This window comes from Giraffa tippelskirchi, chromosome X, assembly GCF_054371585.1.
Source record: "Giraffa tippelskirchi isolate mGirTip1 chromosome X, T2T-mGirTip1v1.2.pri, whole genome shotgun sequence".
NCBI lineage: Eukaryota > Metazoa > Chordata > Mammalia > Artiodactyla > Giraffidae > Giraffa > Giraffa tippelskirchi.
In genome coordinates, this window is record NC_137289.1 from 147816579 (window position 1) to 147837429 (window position 20851).

General features: G+C 49.6%; 1 protein-coding gene across 13 annotated transcripts in view; it reads right to left on the bottom strand.

Moving 5' to 3' along the window:
- LOC145536639 (F-box-like/WD repeat-containing protein TBL1X) overlaps window positions 1-20851 on the bottom strand; it is a 250623-nt gene that overhangs the window by 134858 nt on the left and 94914 nt on the right. For 12 of the 13 annotated variants that reach the window (XM_081566170.1, XM_081566176.1, XM_081566166.1 and 9 more), the window contains one exon: window positions 17047-17120. The gene's annotated coding sequence lies outside the window, so the exon portion shown is untranslated. Of the gene's footprint in view, window positions 1-951; window positions 1025-17046; window positions 17121-20851 lie in introns of those variants that run through there. The other variant, XM_081566173.1, reaches the window with a different exon arrangement.

Below are 20851 nucleotides of genomic sequence, written 5' to 3' on the forward strand. Positions count from 1 at the left end.
AAGTCAGGGAGAGAGGGGAGGTGATGGTGGGGGTGGGGTAGGGAGGTGAGGGCTGGCTTAGGGTGGATGGTGGGCTTAGGAAAGGATGCGGGGTGCTGGGTCGGGGGGCGGAGCTGGGTGTGGGCTGGGGAGTGAATGCTGGCAGGCATCCTGGCCAAAGGGCGGTAGGCGGGGTGAGGGGAGAAGGTCGGGGAGCCCTCTAGCTCAGCGAAGAGCAAAGCTACCCCCACCCCAGATCAACCCGGTCCTGTGGTCCCCCACCCCTCCGCCTGTCCGCAGACCTCCCCACGCTAGATCTGGGCAGCGCGTGCAAGGGGTGGACACTGAGGGCTGGAGGAGGCCTTCCCGGGGGTTCCCCAACCCCGATAACACTCCAAACACGTGAGCGTTGTCACCCTCCCGCCTTCCGGCACCCCGGGCCCTGGACAGGCGGGCAGGATCTGAATGAGCAGACGTGGGGGTTTGACGGGGCGTGTAGGGTGGGCAGGGAGCCAGGCTAAGCTGTCCACCCCCAGGAGACACCCACGGGCTCCCCAGAGCAGGCTGGGTCTCCGGTAGCTAAGCAGGACCCAGGGATGCACGCAGACAGGAAGTACAGTTTGTTCTCAGGAGGGTGGTAGCCGAGCCTTCACTGGCCATCATGTCTCCTGTTCGGTCACCGTATCAGGAGTGAAAATCGGCCAGAGTTCTCTACCACACGGAACACAGGAGAACCACAGCGCGATTCTTCACCACCTTCACGTCCTAAGCCTCCAGTGATACATAAACACCAGGATCTGCAAAAGCTCCAGACCCTCAGAAGCACCCCCCAAAGATGCCCCTCTACCCTCACCCCAGACTCACACATTGATTTTCCCCTTCAAGTAGAGAGTACTTGTGCAGATGGCATCGCAATGATCCGAGAACCACAAAGAAGAAAAAAAAAATCCTATTTAGAAATCAGTTACAAACCATGGCAATGAATCACGCTGAAAGTGACTCTTTTTCATGGCTGTTCTCATACAGAGAAGAAAACCGCAAACACGGGTTGTAAAAGGTATGGGATGGGATACACAGAAACAGATTATTCAACCTCTCTTATCTGCAATGAAAAAGTCTGAACAACTTCTTGAGAAGGCAAGATAAAAGACAGAGGGGAGAGGACAGAGCTGAGCCAAGGACATCGTGAAACGGCAAACTCCCCCCACCGCCGACACGACTGAGCGACTTAACGCCACTGAGGGTGAAAGTCGCTCGGTTGTGTCCTGCTCTTTGCGACCCCATGGACTGCACGGTCCATGGAAATCTCCAGGTCGGAACACTGGAGTGGGTAGCCTTTTCCCTTCTCCAGGGGAATCTTCCCAACGCAGGGGATTGAACTCAGGTCTCCTGGAGCATCGGCTCGTGGATTCTCTACCGCTGAGCCACCTGGGAAGCCCAATTGCTCTGCACCCTTTCACCGAGTCGGTCAAGTGAATTGTCTGCCTTTACGCCACAAAAAAGACAGCTAATGCGCACATTAGGGCAGAGATATCATTCTTCCACAGGGCACCAAAAGTGAGGCTTAAACCTCAGAGCTTTTGCTGAAGGGCACAGAGAGTGAACAGGAGCCCTCGCTAGCTGGGATGGCAGAGTCCAAGAAGTGGTGGACCAGCTCCATCTCCGCAATCCGTACTGGGTCTCCCCTGCCAGGTTGCTCTCGGCCTCAGTCGGCCTTCTCCATGACTCTTTCCCCCCCAGTAAGCCCCCGAAACCTCATCATGACTTGGGTTGGGGGTCGGCCCCCAACTCTCCGAGTTTATGTTAACAAGCTAAGAGTGTACGTGTCAGATGTGAGCAGACATATAGCATCTAAACTACAGTTGCAACGTTCTGTCCCACAACCCATAACCGGTGCTGTGGTGCATGATCAGCGGCTCATTCGTGTCTGACTCTTTGCAACCCCATGGACCGTATCCCGCCAGGCTCCTCTGTCCATGGGGATTCTCCAGGCAAGAATACTGCAGTGGGTTGTCATGCCCTCCTCCTAACCGATGCTATCCACACTTCAATATCCAATTTTACTCACTACCCTCTTTCAAACAGAAACAGCAGCAAAGCCATGGGAATCCCATTCATTAGAACGGCCATCACGCAGGGCCAGCCGTCATCCACCTGAGTTTCTTGCAAATAAACCTTCAGTTCATAAACCTCATCTCCCTGTAATACTTAATTCACATATTTAGTATCACAAGCAGAAAGGACTTATGTGCACTGGATAAAAATGAAGAATTCTTGGGACTTTCCTGCGGGGGGGGGGGGGGGATGTTCCTGTGGCTGGGGCTCTGCGGTCCCAGTGGACAGTCAGGGAGGCAGGTGAGTTAGAACCTGGGTTGGGGAGATGGAACCCACACGTTGCAGCTAATACGTCCTGCATGCCGTAACTAAAGATCCTGGGTGTTGCAACTGAGATGCGGTGCAGCCAAATAAAGAAATATTTACATTGTATTTATATTATATTATTATATTTATATTATAATATAGAATATATTATTATAGTATGTATTGATATATATTAACATATTAATATAATACATGTTATATATTACATTATAGATTAATATAATATATAAGTTATATAAATATATAATATAAATGCACATATTTATATTATATTAATTAAATTTATACAATATATATTTTAGTATATATTGATATATTAATAGTATATATTACTCTTATAATAAATATTAATATACAATATAACATAAATATAATGTTATAATATTATTCATATGTTTACAAATAAATGCATTTATAAATATATAGTGCTTGATATCAGACTGACCACTTGATAACAAGCAAATTCCTTAAGATTGTTTCCCTCCCTTCACACCTGTTCTAGATATGAGTTCAAGCCTGAGCAAACTCTGGGAAGGACGTGGTGATGGACAGAGAGGGAGGCCCGGCCCGCTGCAGTCCATGGGGTCGCAGAGTCGGCCACAACTTAGCAACTGAACCACCACATAAATACATTTAACATCTATTTATATGTTTGTAAGCAAATATACAGTCGATCTTTATTTATTTGGATTCTTGCCTGGAGGATCCCATGGACAGAGGAGACTGGTCAGCTACAGTCCAGGAGGTAGCAAAGAGTCGGACACGACTGAGCGGCTAAGGATACACACACCACACATACACGTAAGGAATTCTTGTTCCCAGGCTGTAGGCTCACAGCGCTCGAACAGAACTAAGTAAAGGAATCAACATGTCAGACACATGACCCTCGCTAAGACGATCACCATGGAATCAGGCTGCCATGGGAACAGTAATGGCTGCCATGCCATCAGTAAAGCAGGGCTCAGCCTGTTGTGGTTCAAGTCGCTCAGTTGTGTCCGACTCTTTGCGACCCCGTGGACTGCAGCACGCCAGGCTTCCCTGTCCTTCGCCATCTCCCAGAGCTGGCCCAAACTCACGTCCATCGAATTGGTGATGCCATCCAACCATCTTATCCTGGACCAAGGAATTCCCTGGCAGTGCAGTCAAATAAAAGCTGGTACCAGCGTGGCTCCCTTTACTTTCATGAACCCATGGAAAAGGTTCTCCTGGTCATCTCCCCCTTCCCCTGTTCCTTTGCTTGACGTTTTGTCACTCCCAGTGGCTGAAGAGAGCTCACACCCAGCGTGCAAAGTGTGTCCTGTCCTCCCTCTCCTGCTGTCTTCCAGGGCGGGAAGAATCACAGAGCTGATGTGCAGAGACCGGGCAGGGGTTTAAACCAGCTTGCAGCCCCACGATGCTGCCTTCTGGCTTCTCTCCACATCAGCCTCTGTCTCTGTCTCCCATGGGGCTCAGGAAGACAAAGAACCTTCCCCCTGGGCGTGGCCATATGGGGATCTGGAATCCCCAACCGCATCTCCGTGCAAGTAAAGGAAGCCGACAACTCGAAACCAGACAACCAGCTCCATCACCTTCCTGGTCATTTTCTCCCTCAGTCCCCGTGAGAGCAAATAGGACATGCGTTCGAGTCCTTTCTCAGCTCACACATGAAATCTGGAGAGTCAATCTAATTATTCTGGCTCCAGTTTCCAATTCTATCAGTAAGCATCAACACAAGACAGGTCAAGGGCATTCCCTACAAGAGGCTAAAAATAAAGTTGTCTTTTTCGCCACCCCAAAGGCAGGGGTCCTGAAGCCCCATGACAGCAAAAATTGCAGATGGGAGCTTACAAGGATGCCTGGGAGGGCTTCCCAAGGCCCCGATGGTGGACACACAGTTGCAACTTTCAAATCTGTTACAGCTTTCTTGCATCAGGTTGTTGTGGAGAGGGAGTCTGTTATAACAGGACGCTTCAATTCTCTGCTGAAGAGGAATTTAGCTAACACCTCCCTCCTCCCCTCTCTCTGCGGCTTTATTTTCCACGGTTGGCACACAGAGTAATTCACACATTCACAAATATTTAAGGGAAAATTAAATTAAAAAAAAAAACCCAATAAACTGCCTGAAACCACAACATAATGCCTGCCTGCCTTTGCTTCGAGGAATTTTTACATTAAATAAGATGCAAAATCCACCCCATCCCACCCCGCCCCGGGGTTTCCAGTTGGCCAGAGAGCTTATTTCTGTGAATGATTTCAATCTAACTCCTAGGATAACCGTCTTTGGTACACTGCTAACACAGCTGCCCCCACTGAAATCTATGGTTTTTTGCAAACAGGATAAAAATGACTTTCACGGAGAGAAAGCATCGTGGTTTCATTTCTATTTTTTCTTGCTGTTATTTATTATCCATGCTATCTGTCTGGCAAGCTGTCCCGAGCTTCCTTGGGACGCCAGAGACTGCAACAATTCGCAGTATCCTTAAAAGAAACGGCCAATTCAGTTTCCCCCCCGAGGCCGCCTTGCTTGCCAGGTCGGCCTCACTGCCAAACACGCCCCCGCATCCTGCTGCGAGGGAGGACACAGGACGTGGCTTGTGTGACACCATCAACAGAGTCCTTTTCAGCCCAGCGTTTGCAGGGCTCCTTTCTGTTCTATCCTCCAGCTGGGCGTGACATACCACTGGGCTTCGAGGCTCACAGGTGTGGCTTGTAACTAGTGACACCCCATCGTTTTCAGCTCCAGGGCCACCTCCCACTGAAGCATTTTACTTTGGAGACAGGGTACAGGGAAGCCGGTAGGGGGGCGGGCGTGGGTTACCACCTCCACCTGGGCTATGTGGGTGGTGGGCAGGTGGGGGAAGGTTTACTGTACTCAGTGAACAGTCTTGAGCATCTCATCACAGCCTTCATGAGCAGTGGACCTTCCTCTGCAGTTTTACCCAGAGGATCTGGGGCCCGATCCTGCCAACACCCCGGGGCTTGTTCCCAGGTGGTTGGGCAGTAAAGGAACGGCCTGCCAATGCAGGAGACGCGGGTTCGATCCCTGGGTCGGGAAGATTCCCCTGGAGGCGGGCATGGCAACCCATTTCTGGATTCTTGCCTGGAGAATCCCCGTGGACAGAGAGGAGCCTGGCGGGCTGCAGTCCATGGCGCTGCAAAAGAGCTGGACGCGACTCTGAAACTAAACAACCATTGTCAAGGCTGGCTGGCAGAAAAGGCCCTTTCCAGAGGCTGGCTATCTTGGACCGTAAGTAAACAAACAGGAAGTGGTGAGGACACACCCAGGCCCCCTGACCATCTCCCTATATGCTGGTGAACGGGGTCAGGTTTCCCACAATTTGATTTGAGAGAAAGCGGTGAAGAGCGTGGAGGAGTGGCTGGCTCCTCTCAAACAGGAAACGCTCAGAGGCTGATCCGACAAGCTTCACCCTCCTAAGTCTGGCACTGGGTGGACAAGCCACGCGGAGGGTGGACGCCTGGCTCCACCCAGTGACCAGGCACCTTCTCTTCAACTGGAAGACGGGGCCGCAGCCGTCTCTACCGTCTGGAAGGACCAGGCCAGCTTTGGGAATCTGAAGCAGGGTTTGATCCCTTGGTCCAGGAAGAGCCCATCCATCGTGGAGCAACGGAGCCCGCGTGGCCACGAGTAAGTGAACCCGCGTGCCGCAACGGCTACTGAAGTCCACACGCGGGGCTGAGGAGAGCAACGAAAAAGTAGGGAGCGACGGCTCCGGGGGATGGGGTTTCCTCGGGGGTTACTGAAAATACTCTAAATTGTGGCGACGGCCGTACCGCTATGTGACTACCCTGTTGTCGCTGGTCAGTCGTATCCGACCCTTTCGTGAACCCTGCGACTGGAGCCCGCCAGGCTCCTCCGTCGTCCGTGTGAGCCCCCAGGCAAGAATCCTGGAGTGGGCTGCCATTTCCTCCTCCAGGGGAATCTTCCCGACCCAGGGATGGAAACCCCGTCTCCTGTACTGGCAGGCAGGTTCTCCACCACTGAGCCACCTGGAAAGTCCCTTCTGCACCCTACCTGGCTACAAAGAGCCTGGGGTGCAGACGCTCCTCAACCTCCAGTGGCTGCACGCACCTGAGAACTTGCTGCAGCCCCTGGGACCCAGAAGTCCCCCCCCACCCAGGGGTTATGGAGCAAGCCTGACCCCCACGCCCGGGGCTCCTATGTGAAGGAGCCGTCTCATTCTCTCAAAGGGAGTCCAGTGCAGCAGCGTCAGAGGGTTAGGACCAAACCCAAGGAGGCACGTCCCAGGAAACGGATCCCCGGCAGGATGATGTATTTTGTGGCAAATCAGGTCACGCCAGCCCTGGCTAGCCACAGTCCAGAATGTCTTGATCCATATTCAAGAACTCTCCGCCGCGGCAGAGTTCACAGGTTTCGAGAGCCATAAATCCATCTGCTCCCTGCTTATCTCAGTTTCACATGAGATTAATATTCTACCTACATCCTAGGCTAGGCAAAGACAAACAGTTCCAGAACGCAAACTGACAGTATTCTACGTAAGTAAACACTGTGAAAAGATTCGGTTGAAAACGTATCTGCAGCTTAACTTCCGTGTTTTAGAGGAATGTATATTTTGGCTTAAAACTCGACATTCAAAAAACGAACATCATGGCATCCGGTCCCACCGCTTCATGGCAAATAGATGGGGAAACAATTGAAACAGTGGCAGACTTTATTTTCTTGGGCTCCAAAATCACTGCAGATGGTGACTGCAGCCATGAAATGAAAAGACGCTTGCTCCTTGAAAGAAAAGCTATGACCAGCCTAGACAGCATATTAAAAAGCAGAGACATTACCTTGTCAACAAAGGTCTAGTCAAAGCTATGGTTTTTTCCAGCAGGCATGTATGGATGTGAGCGTTGGACCATAAAGCTGAGCACCGAAGAATTGATGCTTTCGAACTGTGGCATTGGGAGAAGACTCTTGAGAATCCCTTGGACTGCAAGGAGATCCAACCAGTCCATCCTAAAAGAAATCAGTCCTGAATATTCCTTGGAAGGACTGATGTTGAAGCTGAAACTCCAATTCTTTGGCCACCTGATGTGAAGAACTGACTCATTTGAAAAGACTCTGACGCTGGGAAAGATTGAAGGCGGGAGGAGAAGGGGACGACAGAGGATGAGATGGTTGGATGGCATCACCGACTCGATGGACGTGAGTTTGAGTAAACTCTGAGAGCTGGTGATGGACAGGAAGGCCTGGCGTGCTGCAGTCCATGGGGTCGCGACGAGTTCGACAGGACTGAGCGACTGAACTGAACTGATATTTTGTAAACCAAACACTATGTGGCCACACAGAAAAATGTCTTTAAAGTGGATGGAAAAAAATTTTAAAGGTCAGGAAATACACAGCCCTTTATCATTCCGAAATGCAACGCCTCCAATTACAAGGTTTGTAAACCAAAGAATACAGTGCCCAATTACGTAATTAATTTAACACAGAAACTATAGGCTAAAATGTGAATCACACTTAAAATTAATCAGCAACACTAAAGACGAAATGCAAATCCAGTAACGTCATTAATCTAACACAGCAACTATAAACCGTGAATCATGCTTCAAATTAATCAGTCACATAAACTAGAAAATCCTGCAGCCGTGAGGATCTGCCTTACTGATGAAGCTTTACTTCAGGTTTAGAAAATGAAAAGCCGACCGCAGCGCCTTATTTAGTTTGAGAAAAAAAAAAAAGAGAGAGAGAGCGGTGTGTTTTAAAAGACTCAAAGACGCCACCACAGCACTTTGTTGAGAAAGGTAACTTGCCAGAGAGAATATAAATAATTTAACAGATTTTCAACTATTCCAATGCACTTGTGTCAAGACTCCAAGTCTGCACCCTACAATTTCCAACCCAAACCAAAACTCAGATCAAGTATTTGTATGGCACCCCTGGCCAGTATCCCGCTACAATCCTAGCATGCTGCACTCCAAATGCCCTCCTTACCTATGACAGACGAACAGATAACCTCAACATCCATTCTGGGTTCCTACTCGGCAACCAAGTGTCAAAAGAAATTCATTTCAACTGCTCTGTGTAAAGTTCTAAGCTCATCCGAGCTGAAAGACATTGCTGTGTACCCCTGTCGGCAAACAGCAACTGCTTTAGGATTTTAGTATTGCAATAACCGTGTCAGGACAAAATCAGATCCCAATATAGAGCACTGATTTTTTTTTTTTTTTTGGTAGATGATGCTTGAGTTACAGACCCATTTTGCAATCATCAAGAACCCTTTCACATAAAGACTTCATCACATTGATTGCAGAATGTCTCAGAAGTGTATACACACAGCGCCGGAATTGACAGTTTCGCAGAGAAGGCAAAGGAGGTGGGAACAGGAAAGCAGAGTCAGGGGGCAGTAGGGGACATTCCCCTACCCCTCTTTGGGGCTGTGGTAAACTCCTAAGGAGGTGGTTTCCCTGGTGGCTCAGTGGTGAAGAATCCGCCTGCCAATGCAGGAGGCATGGGTTTGATCCCTGGTCCGGGGAAGATCCCACATGCCAGGAAGCAACTAAGCCCGTGCATCCCAACTTCTGAAGCCCATGCCCCCGAGAGCCGGTACTCCGAAACTACCGAAGACCCAACACTCTGGAGCATGAGCTCTGCAGCGAGAGAAGCCACCGCAGTGACAAGCCCGGGCACTGCAGCTTTATAGAGAGGAAGCCCCGATCTCTGCAGCTAGATAGCAAGCCCACACAGCAATGGTACTGGAGTGAGTCACCCTTCCCTTCTCCACGGGGATCTTCCCAACCCGGGGATCGAACCCAGGTCCCCCACACTGCAGGTGGATTCTTCTTCTTTTTTTTTCGGTATTATCACATTTTTGTATTTCTTTTTTTCCTTTTAATTGGAGGCTAATTACTTTACAATATTGGTTTTGCCATACATTGACGTGAATCAGCCATGGGTGTACATGTGTTCCCCATCCTGAACCCCCCTCCCACGTCCCTCCCCATCCCATGCCTCAGGGTCATCCCAGTGCACCAGCCCTGAGCACCCTGTCTCATGCATGCAACCTGGACTGGCGATCTGTTTCACATATGACAATATACAGGTTTCAATGCTATTCTGTCAAATCATCCCACCCTCGCCTTCTCCCACAGAGTCCAGAAGACTGTTCTACACATCTGTGTCTCTTTTGCTGTCTCGCATATAGGGTCATCGTTACCGTCTTTCTAAATTCCATATATACGCGTTAGTATACTGCATTGGTGTTTTTCTTTCTGACTTACTTCACTCTGTAATAGGGTCCAGTGTCGTGCACCTCATTAGAACTGATTCAAATGCATTCTTTTTAATGGCTGAGTAATATTCCATTGTGTATATGTACCACAGCTTTCTTATCCATTTGTCTGCCGATGGACATCTAGGTTGCTTCCATGTCCTGGCTATTGTAAACAGTGTGCAGGCGGATTCTTTACCAGCTGAGCCATCAGGGAAGCCTAATGGAAGACCCAGCAGAGTTAAACAATAAATAAATAAGTAAAATTATATATTTTTTTAAAAACAGCTCAGGAGGAAGCCATTTCACCGGAAAACAGTGTGAGAGACATCGGCCGGCACAGGGCATCGTTCTGAACACGTCTGCTACTCATCCAAACGTTTCTTCTATGGCTCTTCCCTGTGGAGGCCGATTGGAACGAGGCAGGTGGGATGAATGAACAGAAGCTCGTTTCAGAAGACAGCTCCTAAATCAGCGGAAGACTGCGTTAAGGCACTTGAGGGAGAGTATCAAGGAAGATTCTGGAGTTTTCCGTGTGCGTACCATACCATGGACCTCACACGCCTCCTGGAATCAGTTTCCTAGGTCTAAAGAGTGGTCACAAGCCAGATGTAAAAGGACCCCCCCACACACCAACTTTATTTCTTTTTTCAAAATTGATGTATTCTTTCTTGGGCTCTGTGGGCCTTCCTTGCAGCAAGTGATATAGTTCCCCGATTGGGGATCGTACCCCCGCCTTGGGAAAATGAAGTCTTAGCCAGAGGACCTGCAGGGAAGTCACGGGACCTAGCTTTAAAAGATTTCTTCGTAAATCACTCAACTATCCATCCGTGGGGTAAACAAACCAAGACACACACACACACACACACACACACACACACACACACACACACATTATTTAGCCACAAGAAGGAAAACACAAGCTACCCCATCATTAAACTGCAAAGACATTTCACTAGGTAAACTAAAACAGGCTCAAAAGGACGAATCTCATGTGATTCCTCTGATGTGCGGTGCTTAGAAGTCTCAACTGCAGAGATATTAATATAAAGCGGAACCATGGGTGCCAGGGGCTGGGGGAGGGGAACGGAGAGTTGTTTAAATGGGTATGTAATGTTAGCTTGGAAAGATGGAAAAAGTTGTACACGTGGATGGTGGTGATGACTGTACAACAAGGTGAACGTATTGATGACGGTGAAAGTCGCTCAGTCGTGTCCAACTCTTTTTGACCCCATGGACTATACAGTCCATGGAACTCTCCAGGCCAGAATACTGGAGTGGGTAGCCTATACCTTCTCCAGGGGATCTTCCCAACCCAGGGATCGAACCCAGGTCTCCCACATTGCAGGAGGATGCTTCACCAGCTGAGCCACCAGGGAAGCCCAATGACAGTGAACAATTCATCTAAAAATGGTTAAGATCACCCACTGGGGAAAAATGGTGAGCATGGTATATCACATGTTAGGCATATTTTATCACTGTAAAACATGATGCTTTGTAAGTCTGACTTAGATAGGCATTAAGTGAAGGCATAACCTTTCAGTCATAGCTTTCTGGACTGTAACTTCATCTTGCTGCTGCTGCTGCTAGGTCGCTTCAGTCGTGTCCGACTCTGTGCGACCCCATAGACGGCAGCCCATCAGGCTCTGCCGTACCTGGGATTCTCCAGGCAAGAACCCTGGAGTGGGTTGCCATTTCCTTCTCCAGTGCATGAAAGGGAAAAGTGAAAGTGAAGTCGCTCAGTTGTGTCCGACTCTTAGCGACCCCACGGACTGTAGCCTACCCGGCTCCTCCATCCATGGGTTTTTCCAGGCAAGAGTACTGGAGTGGGGTGCCATTGCCTTCTCTGAACTTCATCTTAGGATTCCGTTAAAAATTGTGCACAGAGGTCTCTCATACAAGTACGGACATGGAGGATTCCGCAATTTTTTTTTCCCCTCGTGGCCTCACAGCACACGTTGTGGAATCTATTTCCCAAGCAGGGGTCAAACTTGCGTCCTTGGAAGTGAAAGGACCAAGTCCTAACCACTTGGACCACCGGAGAACTCCCCACAAGTATTCTAAGTAATAAGATTTAGAACTACTATTGACCATTAAGAAAATAATGCAAACTTTTTAATAGGCTATAAATCACAATGAATCCAACTGATGCTTATGAATTTATACATATGATCACATTGTCAAAAATGTATTTCTTCCTGTGACGATAAACAAAACTTACGAACAGAAACCCAAGTATATTCGTTTCTAAAAGTATATTCATGTTGAGTATTGCAGTCATCACGCGTGCATGCTCAGTCGTGTCCAATTCTGTGACCCCATGGACCATATCCCGCCAGGATCCTCTCTGTCCATGGGATTCTCCAGGCAAGAATACTGGAGTGGGTTGCCAGGTCCTTCTCCAGGGGATCTTCCCAATTCTGGGACCAATCCCATGTCTCCTGCTTGGCAGGCAGATTCTTTCTCACTGAGCCACCTGGGAAGCCCCAGAGTCATCATAGGAGGATTAAAAGTGTATTACTCCTTACCGCAGAGCTTCAGAGACCATGCCAACAGTCGCTAAGCTACTGTGAAAGGAGGTGAAGGGCAATATTCAATATATGCCAAGTTTGGGGGCAACTCCTAAACCAGCCAAGCTCATACTACCGACATTTGAAAGTGAAAGTCACTCAGGTGTGTCCAACTCATTGCAACCCCATGGACTAGACACTCCATGGGATTCTCCAGGCCAGAATATTGGGAGTGGCTAGCCTTTCCCTTCTCCAGGGGATCTTCCCAACCCAGGGATCGAACCCAGGTCTCCCGAATTGCAGGAGGATTCTTTATCAGCTGAGCCACCATGGAAGCCCAAGAATACTGGAGTGGGTAGCCTCTCCCTCTTCCAAGGGAACTTCCTGATCCAGGAATCGAACTGGGGTCTCCTGCATTGCAGGCAGATTCTTTACTAACTGAGCTATCAGGGAAGCCCATTTGGGGTCGGATAATTCTTTGGTGTGTGAGAAGGTGGGAGAGGCTATCCCGTCCATGGTGGGGTGTTTGGCAGCATCCTGAGATGCCAGGATCAACGCCTCCCATCAAATTAATCATATATGACAACCAAAGATGTCTCTAGACTTTGCCAAGTGTCCCCAGGGGGGTAAAAGACTGCCCCCAGTGGGGCAGAACCCCTGTCCTAAACCAAGAAAGAGATCTTCAGGAACCGCTCATGTTCACAAAGAAAACCAAAAGGCAACACCAAGAAAAACAACACACTCTGATTTGACGTAAGAGTCAGAAGTAGTAACAGATGTCAGAAACGAAAGAAACCTGCCATCACCTTCCGGCTATTTTACAACCAGAATCTACAGCCAAATTCAAGAGCTTACTCTTGAATTTTAATTAATCGGAACTTAATGTCCATTTGTACCGTCCCAGGTGGTGCTAGCGGTAAAGAACCAGCCTGCCAATGCAGGAGACATAAGAAAGATGGGTTCAATCCCTGGGTTGGGAAGATCCCGTGGAGGAGGGCACGGCGACCCACTCCAATATTTTTGCCTGGAGAATCCTATGGATGGAGGAGCCTGGTAGGCTATAGTCCACGGGGTCGCACAGAGCTGGGCGTCACTAAAGCGAGTTAGCACAGCACAATGTCCATTTGAGTCAAGTTCTATCAAGAAGAGACTCACTAGACTCTCAGTCCATCCACTGGGGTATGCCCCTGCCGACAGCAGGAGTTTTCGTGGGTTCGAGAGGAAAGGAGTGGGTTCTCAAGAGAAAGTGTTTTTTTTCTCACGTCTTCCAATCAACCAGTTATGGTTGCCAGGGCACCTCGATGCTTTATGGCTTCTGATAAGACAAATGAGCAGCACCCTACTCTAGACCATGGCACCCCAAGCCTGCCGAGCAATACCCATGTCCCACCTGGGGCCACTGCCTGCACCACACCTTAGTATCAAAAACCCCTGCAACCGGGGTTGGTCTTGCACACAGCGGACTGTCCAGATGAGATTCACAAAACACGCTGTTTTGACCCCGCTACTGTGTCTGGTTCTAACCATCAACAATTCTACCGGGAATGTCTCCAGGCTCCAGGTAATCACCTGTCTCAGCATCATGGCTAATTCTAAACACAGTCCTTTGAGCCCTTTTACGATTTTATGAACAGAAAAGAACTGGTGAGAACAGGCCACCCACCCCCTTACTAGGACACACCCCACCCGAATGGACCAGTTCCAAATTGGGAAAGGAGTATATCAAGGCTGTATATTGTCATCCTACTTATTTAACTTTGATGCAGAGTACAGCCGAAGTTATGACCAACCTAGACAGCATATTAAAAAGCAGAGACATTACTTTGCCAACAAAGGTCCATCTAGTCAAGGCTATGGTTTTTCCAGTGGTCATGTATGGATGTGAGAGTTGGACCATAAAGAAAGCTGAGGGCCGAAGAATGGATGCTTTTGAACTGCGGTGTTGGAAAAGGCTCTTGAGAGTCCCTTGGACTGCAAGGGGATCCAAGCAGTCCCTCCTAAAGGAGATCAGTCCTGGGTGTTCATTGGAAGGACTGATGCTGAAGCTGAAGCTGCAACACTTCGGCCACTTGATGCAAAGAACTGACTCCTTAGAAAAGACCTGATGCTGGGAAAGATTGAAAGCAAGAGGAGAAGGGGACGACAGAAGACGAGATGGCTGGATGGTATCACCGACTCGATGGACATGAGCTTGAGCAAGCTCTGGGATATGGTGAAGGACAGGGAAGCCTGGAGTCCGCGGGGTCTCAAAGAGTTGGACATGACAGAGCAACTGAATGGCAACAACGTCACGCAAAATGCCGAGCTGGATGAAGCACAAGCTGGAATCAAGATTGCAGGGAGAAATATCCCCAAGCTGGAATCAAGATTGCAGGGAGAAATATCAACAACCTCAGATATGCAGATGACACCACCCTAACGGCAGAAAGACCATTCTTGAAAGGACAAAAATACAGAGCCGGAGGAGTCAGTGGGGGCCAGGAGCCACAGAGGGTGACCACGCCGTGGGGGCACGCAGGGGTTTTCCTGTGCCGATGGAACCGTTTCTGTGTTGGATTATGGTGGGGGTTGCTTAAAGCTCCACATGTGATTATAGCTCACACACTGTCCACATGCACGCATGCACACACACCAAAACTGCTAGAATGTACACCAGGGCTGCATCAGTGCACAACTGCGGATGTCAGTTTGCTACTTTTTTTTTTAATTTATCTATTTTTTTTTTTTACTTTACAATACAATATCGTATTGGTTTTGCCATACGCTGACACGAATCTGCCATGGGTGTACATGTGTTCCCCTTCCAGAACCCCCCTCCCACCTCCCTCCAGTTCCTAGTTTTGATAACATAGTATCTTCTCCAAAAGATGGTACCACCAGGGAAGGCGGGGGAGGGTACCCTAGACCTCCATTTGCTCCATTTTTTTTTTTTGCTTTCCGGGTGGTGCTAGTGGTAAAGAACCTGCTTGCCAATGCAGGAGATGTGAGAGACTTTGCTTTCAGTCCCTGCGTCGGGAAGATCCCCTGGAGGAGGGTGTGGGCAGTTCACTCCAGTGACAATCCCACAGACAGAGGAGCCTGGAGGGCTATAGTTCATGGCGTCGCAAAGAGTCGGACACGGCTGGAGCACCTGAGCACGCACGCACAAGCTATTTTTGCCACGTCTTGCGAGTCTGATGCTGTTTCAAAATAGAAACCGTCAAAAGTACACTGTCTCGCTGATGAACAGATACGCCAAACGTGGGCTATTCATCCAACGGAATAGGGTCTGGGAATCAAAACGAATGCAACAACACAGGTGACTCTTGAAAACGGTACACCGAGTGAAAGACTCACCTGCCACGAAGCGCACACACACCTGCGTGATTTCGTTTATACAAAACATCCAGAACGAGCAAATCCAGAGATGCTGACCGTCGACGGGTGGTGACTGGGGGCTGGGGGAGGCCTGAACAAGGGGTGGGTTTTGAGGGGTATAGGATTCTTTGGGGAGCAAGGAAGCGGTTTTGAATCAGTTGTGGCGATGGTTGCGGAACTCTGTGAACATTCTAAAAACCACCAAAGCGTACACTCTGAATGGGCGAATTGTCGGCTATGTGAATAACAACGCGATCAAGCTGTTAACACAATACGGCCGTGCCTGGCACACGAGTTGTTATGTAAGTATTTTGCCACGATTTACTGTTCATTCTTCACCCCGGGGGGCCGCGGGTGGTTGGTTCAAAAGGTCACCTATGATATTCTTTCAAATTACACGCGGCCCATCTGTTACCGATGGGCATGTGACCCCAGGCATGTCTAGGTAAAGGGAAATAACAGCTCTGATGCTAAGAGAATCAGAATCAGACTCCTCTGGGCACTGTGCAGGCAGGGTCAATGTCGGGGTCCTCGCCCTTTCCTTAGGGAAGCCAGCGTGCTGCAGCCCACGGGATCACAAAGGGTCGGACAAGACTGAGTGACTAAACAATAATCCCCTCCATCACTCCCCTGCATTCCACCAAGCTGGCTTATCAACTTTTCCCTTTAAAGAAAAAAAGTCCTTCTTATTGCTTGTTCCTCGCCTTTGCCCATAGAGTCACCCATCTAGGACGCATATCTTCACTATGCATTGACATCCCAAGCGCCACCAAACCCAGCGCAAGTCTCCCCTTCAAGACGAGGGTCCAGCCTTCCTCAGCGGCTGCAAGGCAGGTTGGTAGATCCTTCCTGGGAATTCCCACAGCAGGAGACGTCTGCACCGTCCATGGGACACCCATCCATGCCACGGCTTTCTAAGACCTGTAACACCTTCCCCCAGAACACAAGACACATCTCACTTAATCTCCACACACTACAGAAGTAAGAGATTCAAACAACGGTCATCCCAGAAACAGAAGACTTTCATAAAAGGGGGGTCTTGAGAAGGAAGTTCTTGATCTGGGTGAGACCAGGGCCTTGCTGTAAGCTGGGTGACATACAGCAGCCAAGATGATGGCTCCAGACCGCAGAGGTCCCCGTCCTACGAACCCTGTCTGGGTTCTCTGTGCCCCCACGACAGTCCACGTGGGGCTCAGAAGGAAAGAAAACGACTCCCCAGGTGCCCCCAGCACAGGCCACGTGGCCTCGCGATGCTGCCCAACGAGGTGTTTATGGGAAGTTCTGCCTGGACCACAGACGAGGCCGTGGATGTCTGTTGTTTCCAAACACATATAAGCATCAGAATAAACATGTCCGTCTCTCTTTCCTGAAATTTCTGACTTCTAAACGCTCCGTGAAACAGGAGTTTGTTATGAAGCGCCAACACAGATACACTGCACGTTTTGGTTACCAAGTCAACTATTACAAAACATCTTGAGAAATTACTGTTTCTGGTACCTACAGCCAGTAAGTAATAGTTCATTTTTTTTAAGAACGTGGACCAGTTGACAGGATACTTCATAATGGAGAAAGAAATTAATCCACTTTACAATTTTACTTACTCAGAGACAAACGTAGGCAAATCTCTTCCTCCTTCTGGGGTTTATTTTTAGGCCTGTTTTCTGTCTTCGATTACCTGTGAACAAAAACACATCCAAAATCAGGCCAAAAAAAAAAAAGTCAATGAAACCCACTCCAGTATTCTTGCTTGGGAAACCCCATGGACAGAGGAGCCTGGTGGGTTACAGCCCCTGGGATCTCTGAAGAGTTGGACATGACGTAGCGACTGAACAACAACAAATTGCACTTTACCACACCCGAGTATTTTTTAACATATTTTTTTAAGGCAGTAAATATTACAATAGAATCCGGAGAACAGATCCTGGTGAATTCAATAAAAATTGCCAGATTTCCCTCGTGGCTGTTCAAAAAAGAAAAAGTCAATAAAAACACCTCAACTACATTCTCGACCGTTCAAAGACTTAAGCAGATTGCTGAAGCAGGGGGGTCTTGGGAAGCTGAAACACTAACAGTGTCAGATGGTGGACAACCACCGTCGGTGAAATTCAGTCTTCTGTCTCTGCGCATACAGTGGGCCTGTTTACACAATATCTGTTCAAAACTCTCAATCTCAAACTAGTTACGATCACCTCACTAGATACTCCTATCACCCCAAAATACGAGACACATCTCACTTATCTCTGCACACTCCACAATGCTCCAGAAGGATGAGATTCACAGAACGGTCATCTAGCCAGCCAGAGCATCTAGCCACGTCTCACTGTTGTCTAAGCACCCTAAAACACATCAAGTGAAACACACAGGTTGAGGGAGCCCTTGAATAAATGACAGCAGATCCTGGGCCACGGAGGACTCTGCCGGCCTCGGAAAGGAGTCCAAGTCCGACTCCTCCTCTCTCTTCACTTGGCACCACGCTGAACGAGAAAAGCAAATCTGACCATCCTCCCACTTAAAAAAAAAAACCCTTCAGGACTCCCGTCATTCTCAGGACAAAAGGCTTAGAGAAGCTCTCGCCCAGCAGAGGAACACGGGTGAGCTCGCAAAGGGCCGGCGGGAATCACACGGGTGGAGAGAAGACGCACGAAGTCCGAGATGTCCTGGAGATGAGACCCGAGGGATGCACGGGTCAGCGCGTGTGCGCTGGGGTCGGGGGCAGAAGCAGTAAGGATGCCTTCCATGTTCAGAGCTCAAGCAAAAGGTGGGATGTTTGGGAAGCTGGAGTGGAAGAGAGAGCAAAAGCTTTTGAAGGTGCGAACTTTTCCTGAAACACCTGTTGGCTCTCCCACTCTCTGATCAGATTCTTAATTAGGTGATTGCACACGTCTGAGCGGGTGGCAGACGTCACAGTCCCAGAGTTAGGTCCGTGTAACCAATGGACTCCCCTGGTGGCTCAGATGGTAAAGTGTCTGCCTACAATGCAGGAGACCCGGGTTCAATCCCTGGGTCGGGAAGATTCCCCTGGAGAAGGGAATGGCAACCCACTCCAGTATCATTGTCTGGAAAATCCCATGGATGGAACAGCCTGGTGGGCTATGGTCCACGGGGTCGCCAACAGTCAGACATGAGTGAGCAACGTGGCTTCACATCACTTCAACCGTGACCCCTGGAGCTGTGGGCCTGGCTGGGACGCACCTGGGGTGTGATTTTGCGTCCTCAGCAGTGCTGGCCTTGGGACCAGGTCACTCTACGCAGTGGGCTTCCCAGGTGGCACTCGCGGTAAAGCCACCTGCCAATGCACAGGATGTTAAGAGATGCTGGTTCGATCCCTGGGTCAGGAAGATGCCCTGGGAGAGGGCATGGCAACCCACTCCAGTATTCTTGCCTGGAGAATCCCATGGACAGAGGAGCCTGGCGGGGCACAGTCCATGGGGTCGCAGAGAGTCAGACACGACTGAAGTTCAGTTCAGTTCAGTCACTCAGTCGTGTCCGACTCTGTGTGACCCCATGAACCGCAGCACGCCAGGCCTCCCTGTCCATCACCAACTCCCGGAGTCTACCCAAACCCATGTCCATCGAGTTGGTGATGCCATCCAACCATCTCATCCTCTGTCGTCCCCTTCTCCTCCTGCCCCCAATCCTTCCCAGCAGTAGGATCTTTTCCAATGAGTCAACTCTTCGCATCAGGTGGCCAAAGTATTGGAGTTTCAGCTTCAACATCAGTCCTTCCAATGAACACCCAGGATTGATCTCCTTTAGGATGGACTGGTTGAGTCTAAAAAAAATGTAACACCCTGGCAGTCCCATGGTTAGTGGTCAGGACTCTTGAGCTCTCACTGCCCAGGGCCCGAAATCAATCCCTGGTCGGGGGTGGGGGTGGGGGAGACTAAGATCTCACAAGCTATGCAGCACAGCAGATTAATAAACAATAAAATAAATAGATAAATGATACAAATGAACTTCTTTACAGAACAGAAACAGACTCACAGACACAGAAAACAAACTGATGGTTACTAAAGGGGGAAGAGGGGTTGGGATAAATGAGGAATTTGGGATTAAGAGAAACACACTACTATGAATATATATAAAATGGATACACAACTAAATGGTACAGGACGGGGAATTATAATATCTTTCTCATAACCTACCATGAGGAAGAACCTGAAAAAGAATAGATTCCATGGTATTTCTATAAATGTAAATGCCACCACTGAACCCAGAGGAGGAGGATCTGGCCAGTGAGACAGAGAAACAGAATCCAGCAAGGTGGGACCAAACCCCAGACAGTGCAGTGTTCCTGGCTTCTAGTGACCGCCGCTCAGATTATCGGGGGGAGACTAGCAAGTAACCGCCGCTGAGACGGAGGACTTGGGCGGGGGGGCGCTGCAGCTGGCAGGATGACAAGGAAGAACACACGCCGTCTTCTCTGCAGCTGCTGCCTGCATGGAAGAAACCTAGGGAGACTTCACGGAGGCAGCGGCACCCCTTGGCGCAAGAAGTCAGGTGAAGAGGAAGGGAAAGCAGCTGCCACGTGAGCAGTACTGCAGGCCAATGGATGGGCGCCAGCAGAGGGCATGGAAGTTTCCCAAAATGTCAGGGGCGTGTGCTTGGAAGCAAGGATGCTGACAGCAGGGTACGGGAGGGCTGGCTGGGGGTGGAGCACAGGGAGGAGACCCCCTCTCCCCCAACGCTCAACTAGCGCAGACCAACCTCAATCTCGGGGCCACCCAGTGTAAGGACAGCTGCTCGCGGTGGTGCATGCTGGCTCCAGGGCCGCCCAACGACCAGAGCCGGGAGAGCAGGGGACCGGTTCAGTTCCGTCGCGCAGTCGTGTCCGCCTCTTTGCGACCCCATGGACCGCAACACACCAGGCCTCCCTGTCCATCACCGGCTCCTGGAGCTCGCTCAAGCTCCTGTCCATCGAGTCGGCCACCCAACCATCTCATCCTCCGTCGTCCCCTTCTCCTCCCGCCTTCCACCTTTCCCAGCATCAGGGGCTTTTCCAAGGAGTCAGCTCTTCGCATCAGGTGGCCAAAGGATTGGAGCTTCAGCAGGGGACTTGCTCTCAAACCATCCCGAATCCCCCTACCCCTCCAAGGAACACATCTGGACCACCAGGAATTGGGGTAAGAGAACACCTCGTGAACTTCCAGTCTTGCTCTCCCCACCCCCCTGCCCCCGACCTGTTGTCTAGGCTTACAAGGAAGGGCCCACCCTCTTGCAGATGGTGCTCAGAACGCTTAACTCTATCAAAGGGCTGAAAACAGGCGCCCCATGCCCGATCCACTCCACTGCCCCATTCTGTCTTCCTTCCACCAAACTACTATGCGCATATATTCAGTTTAAAAAAAAAAATGAAAAAGTTTAAAAAAAAGAGAGAGAGAGAGAAAGAGAAACAGACTTACGAGC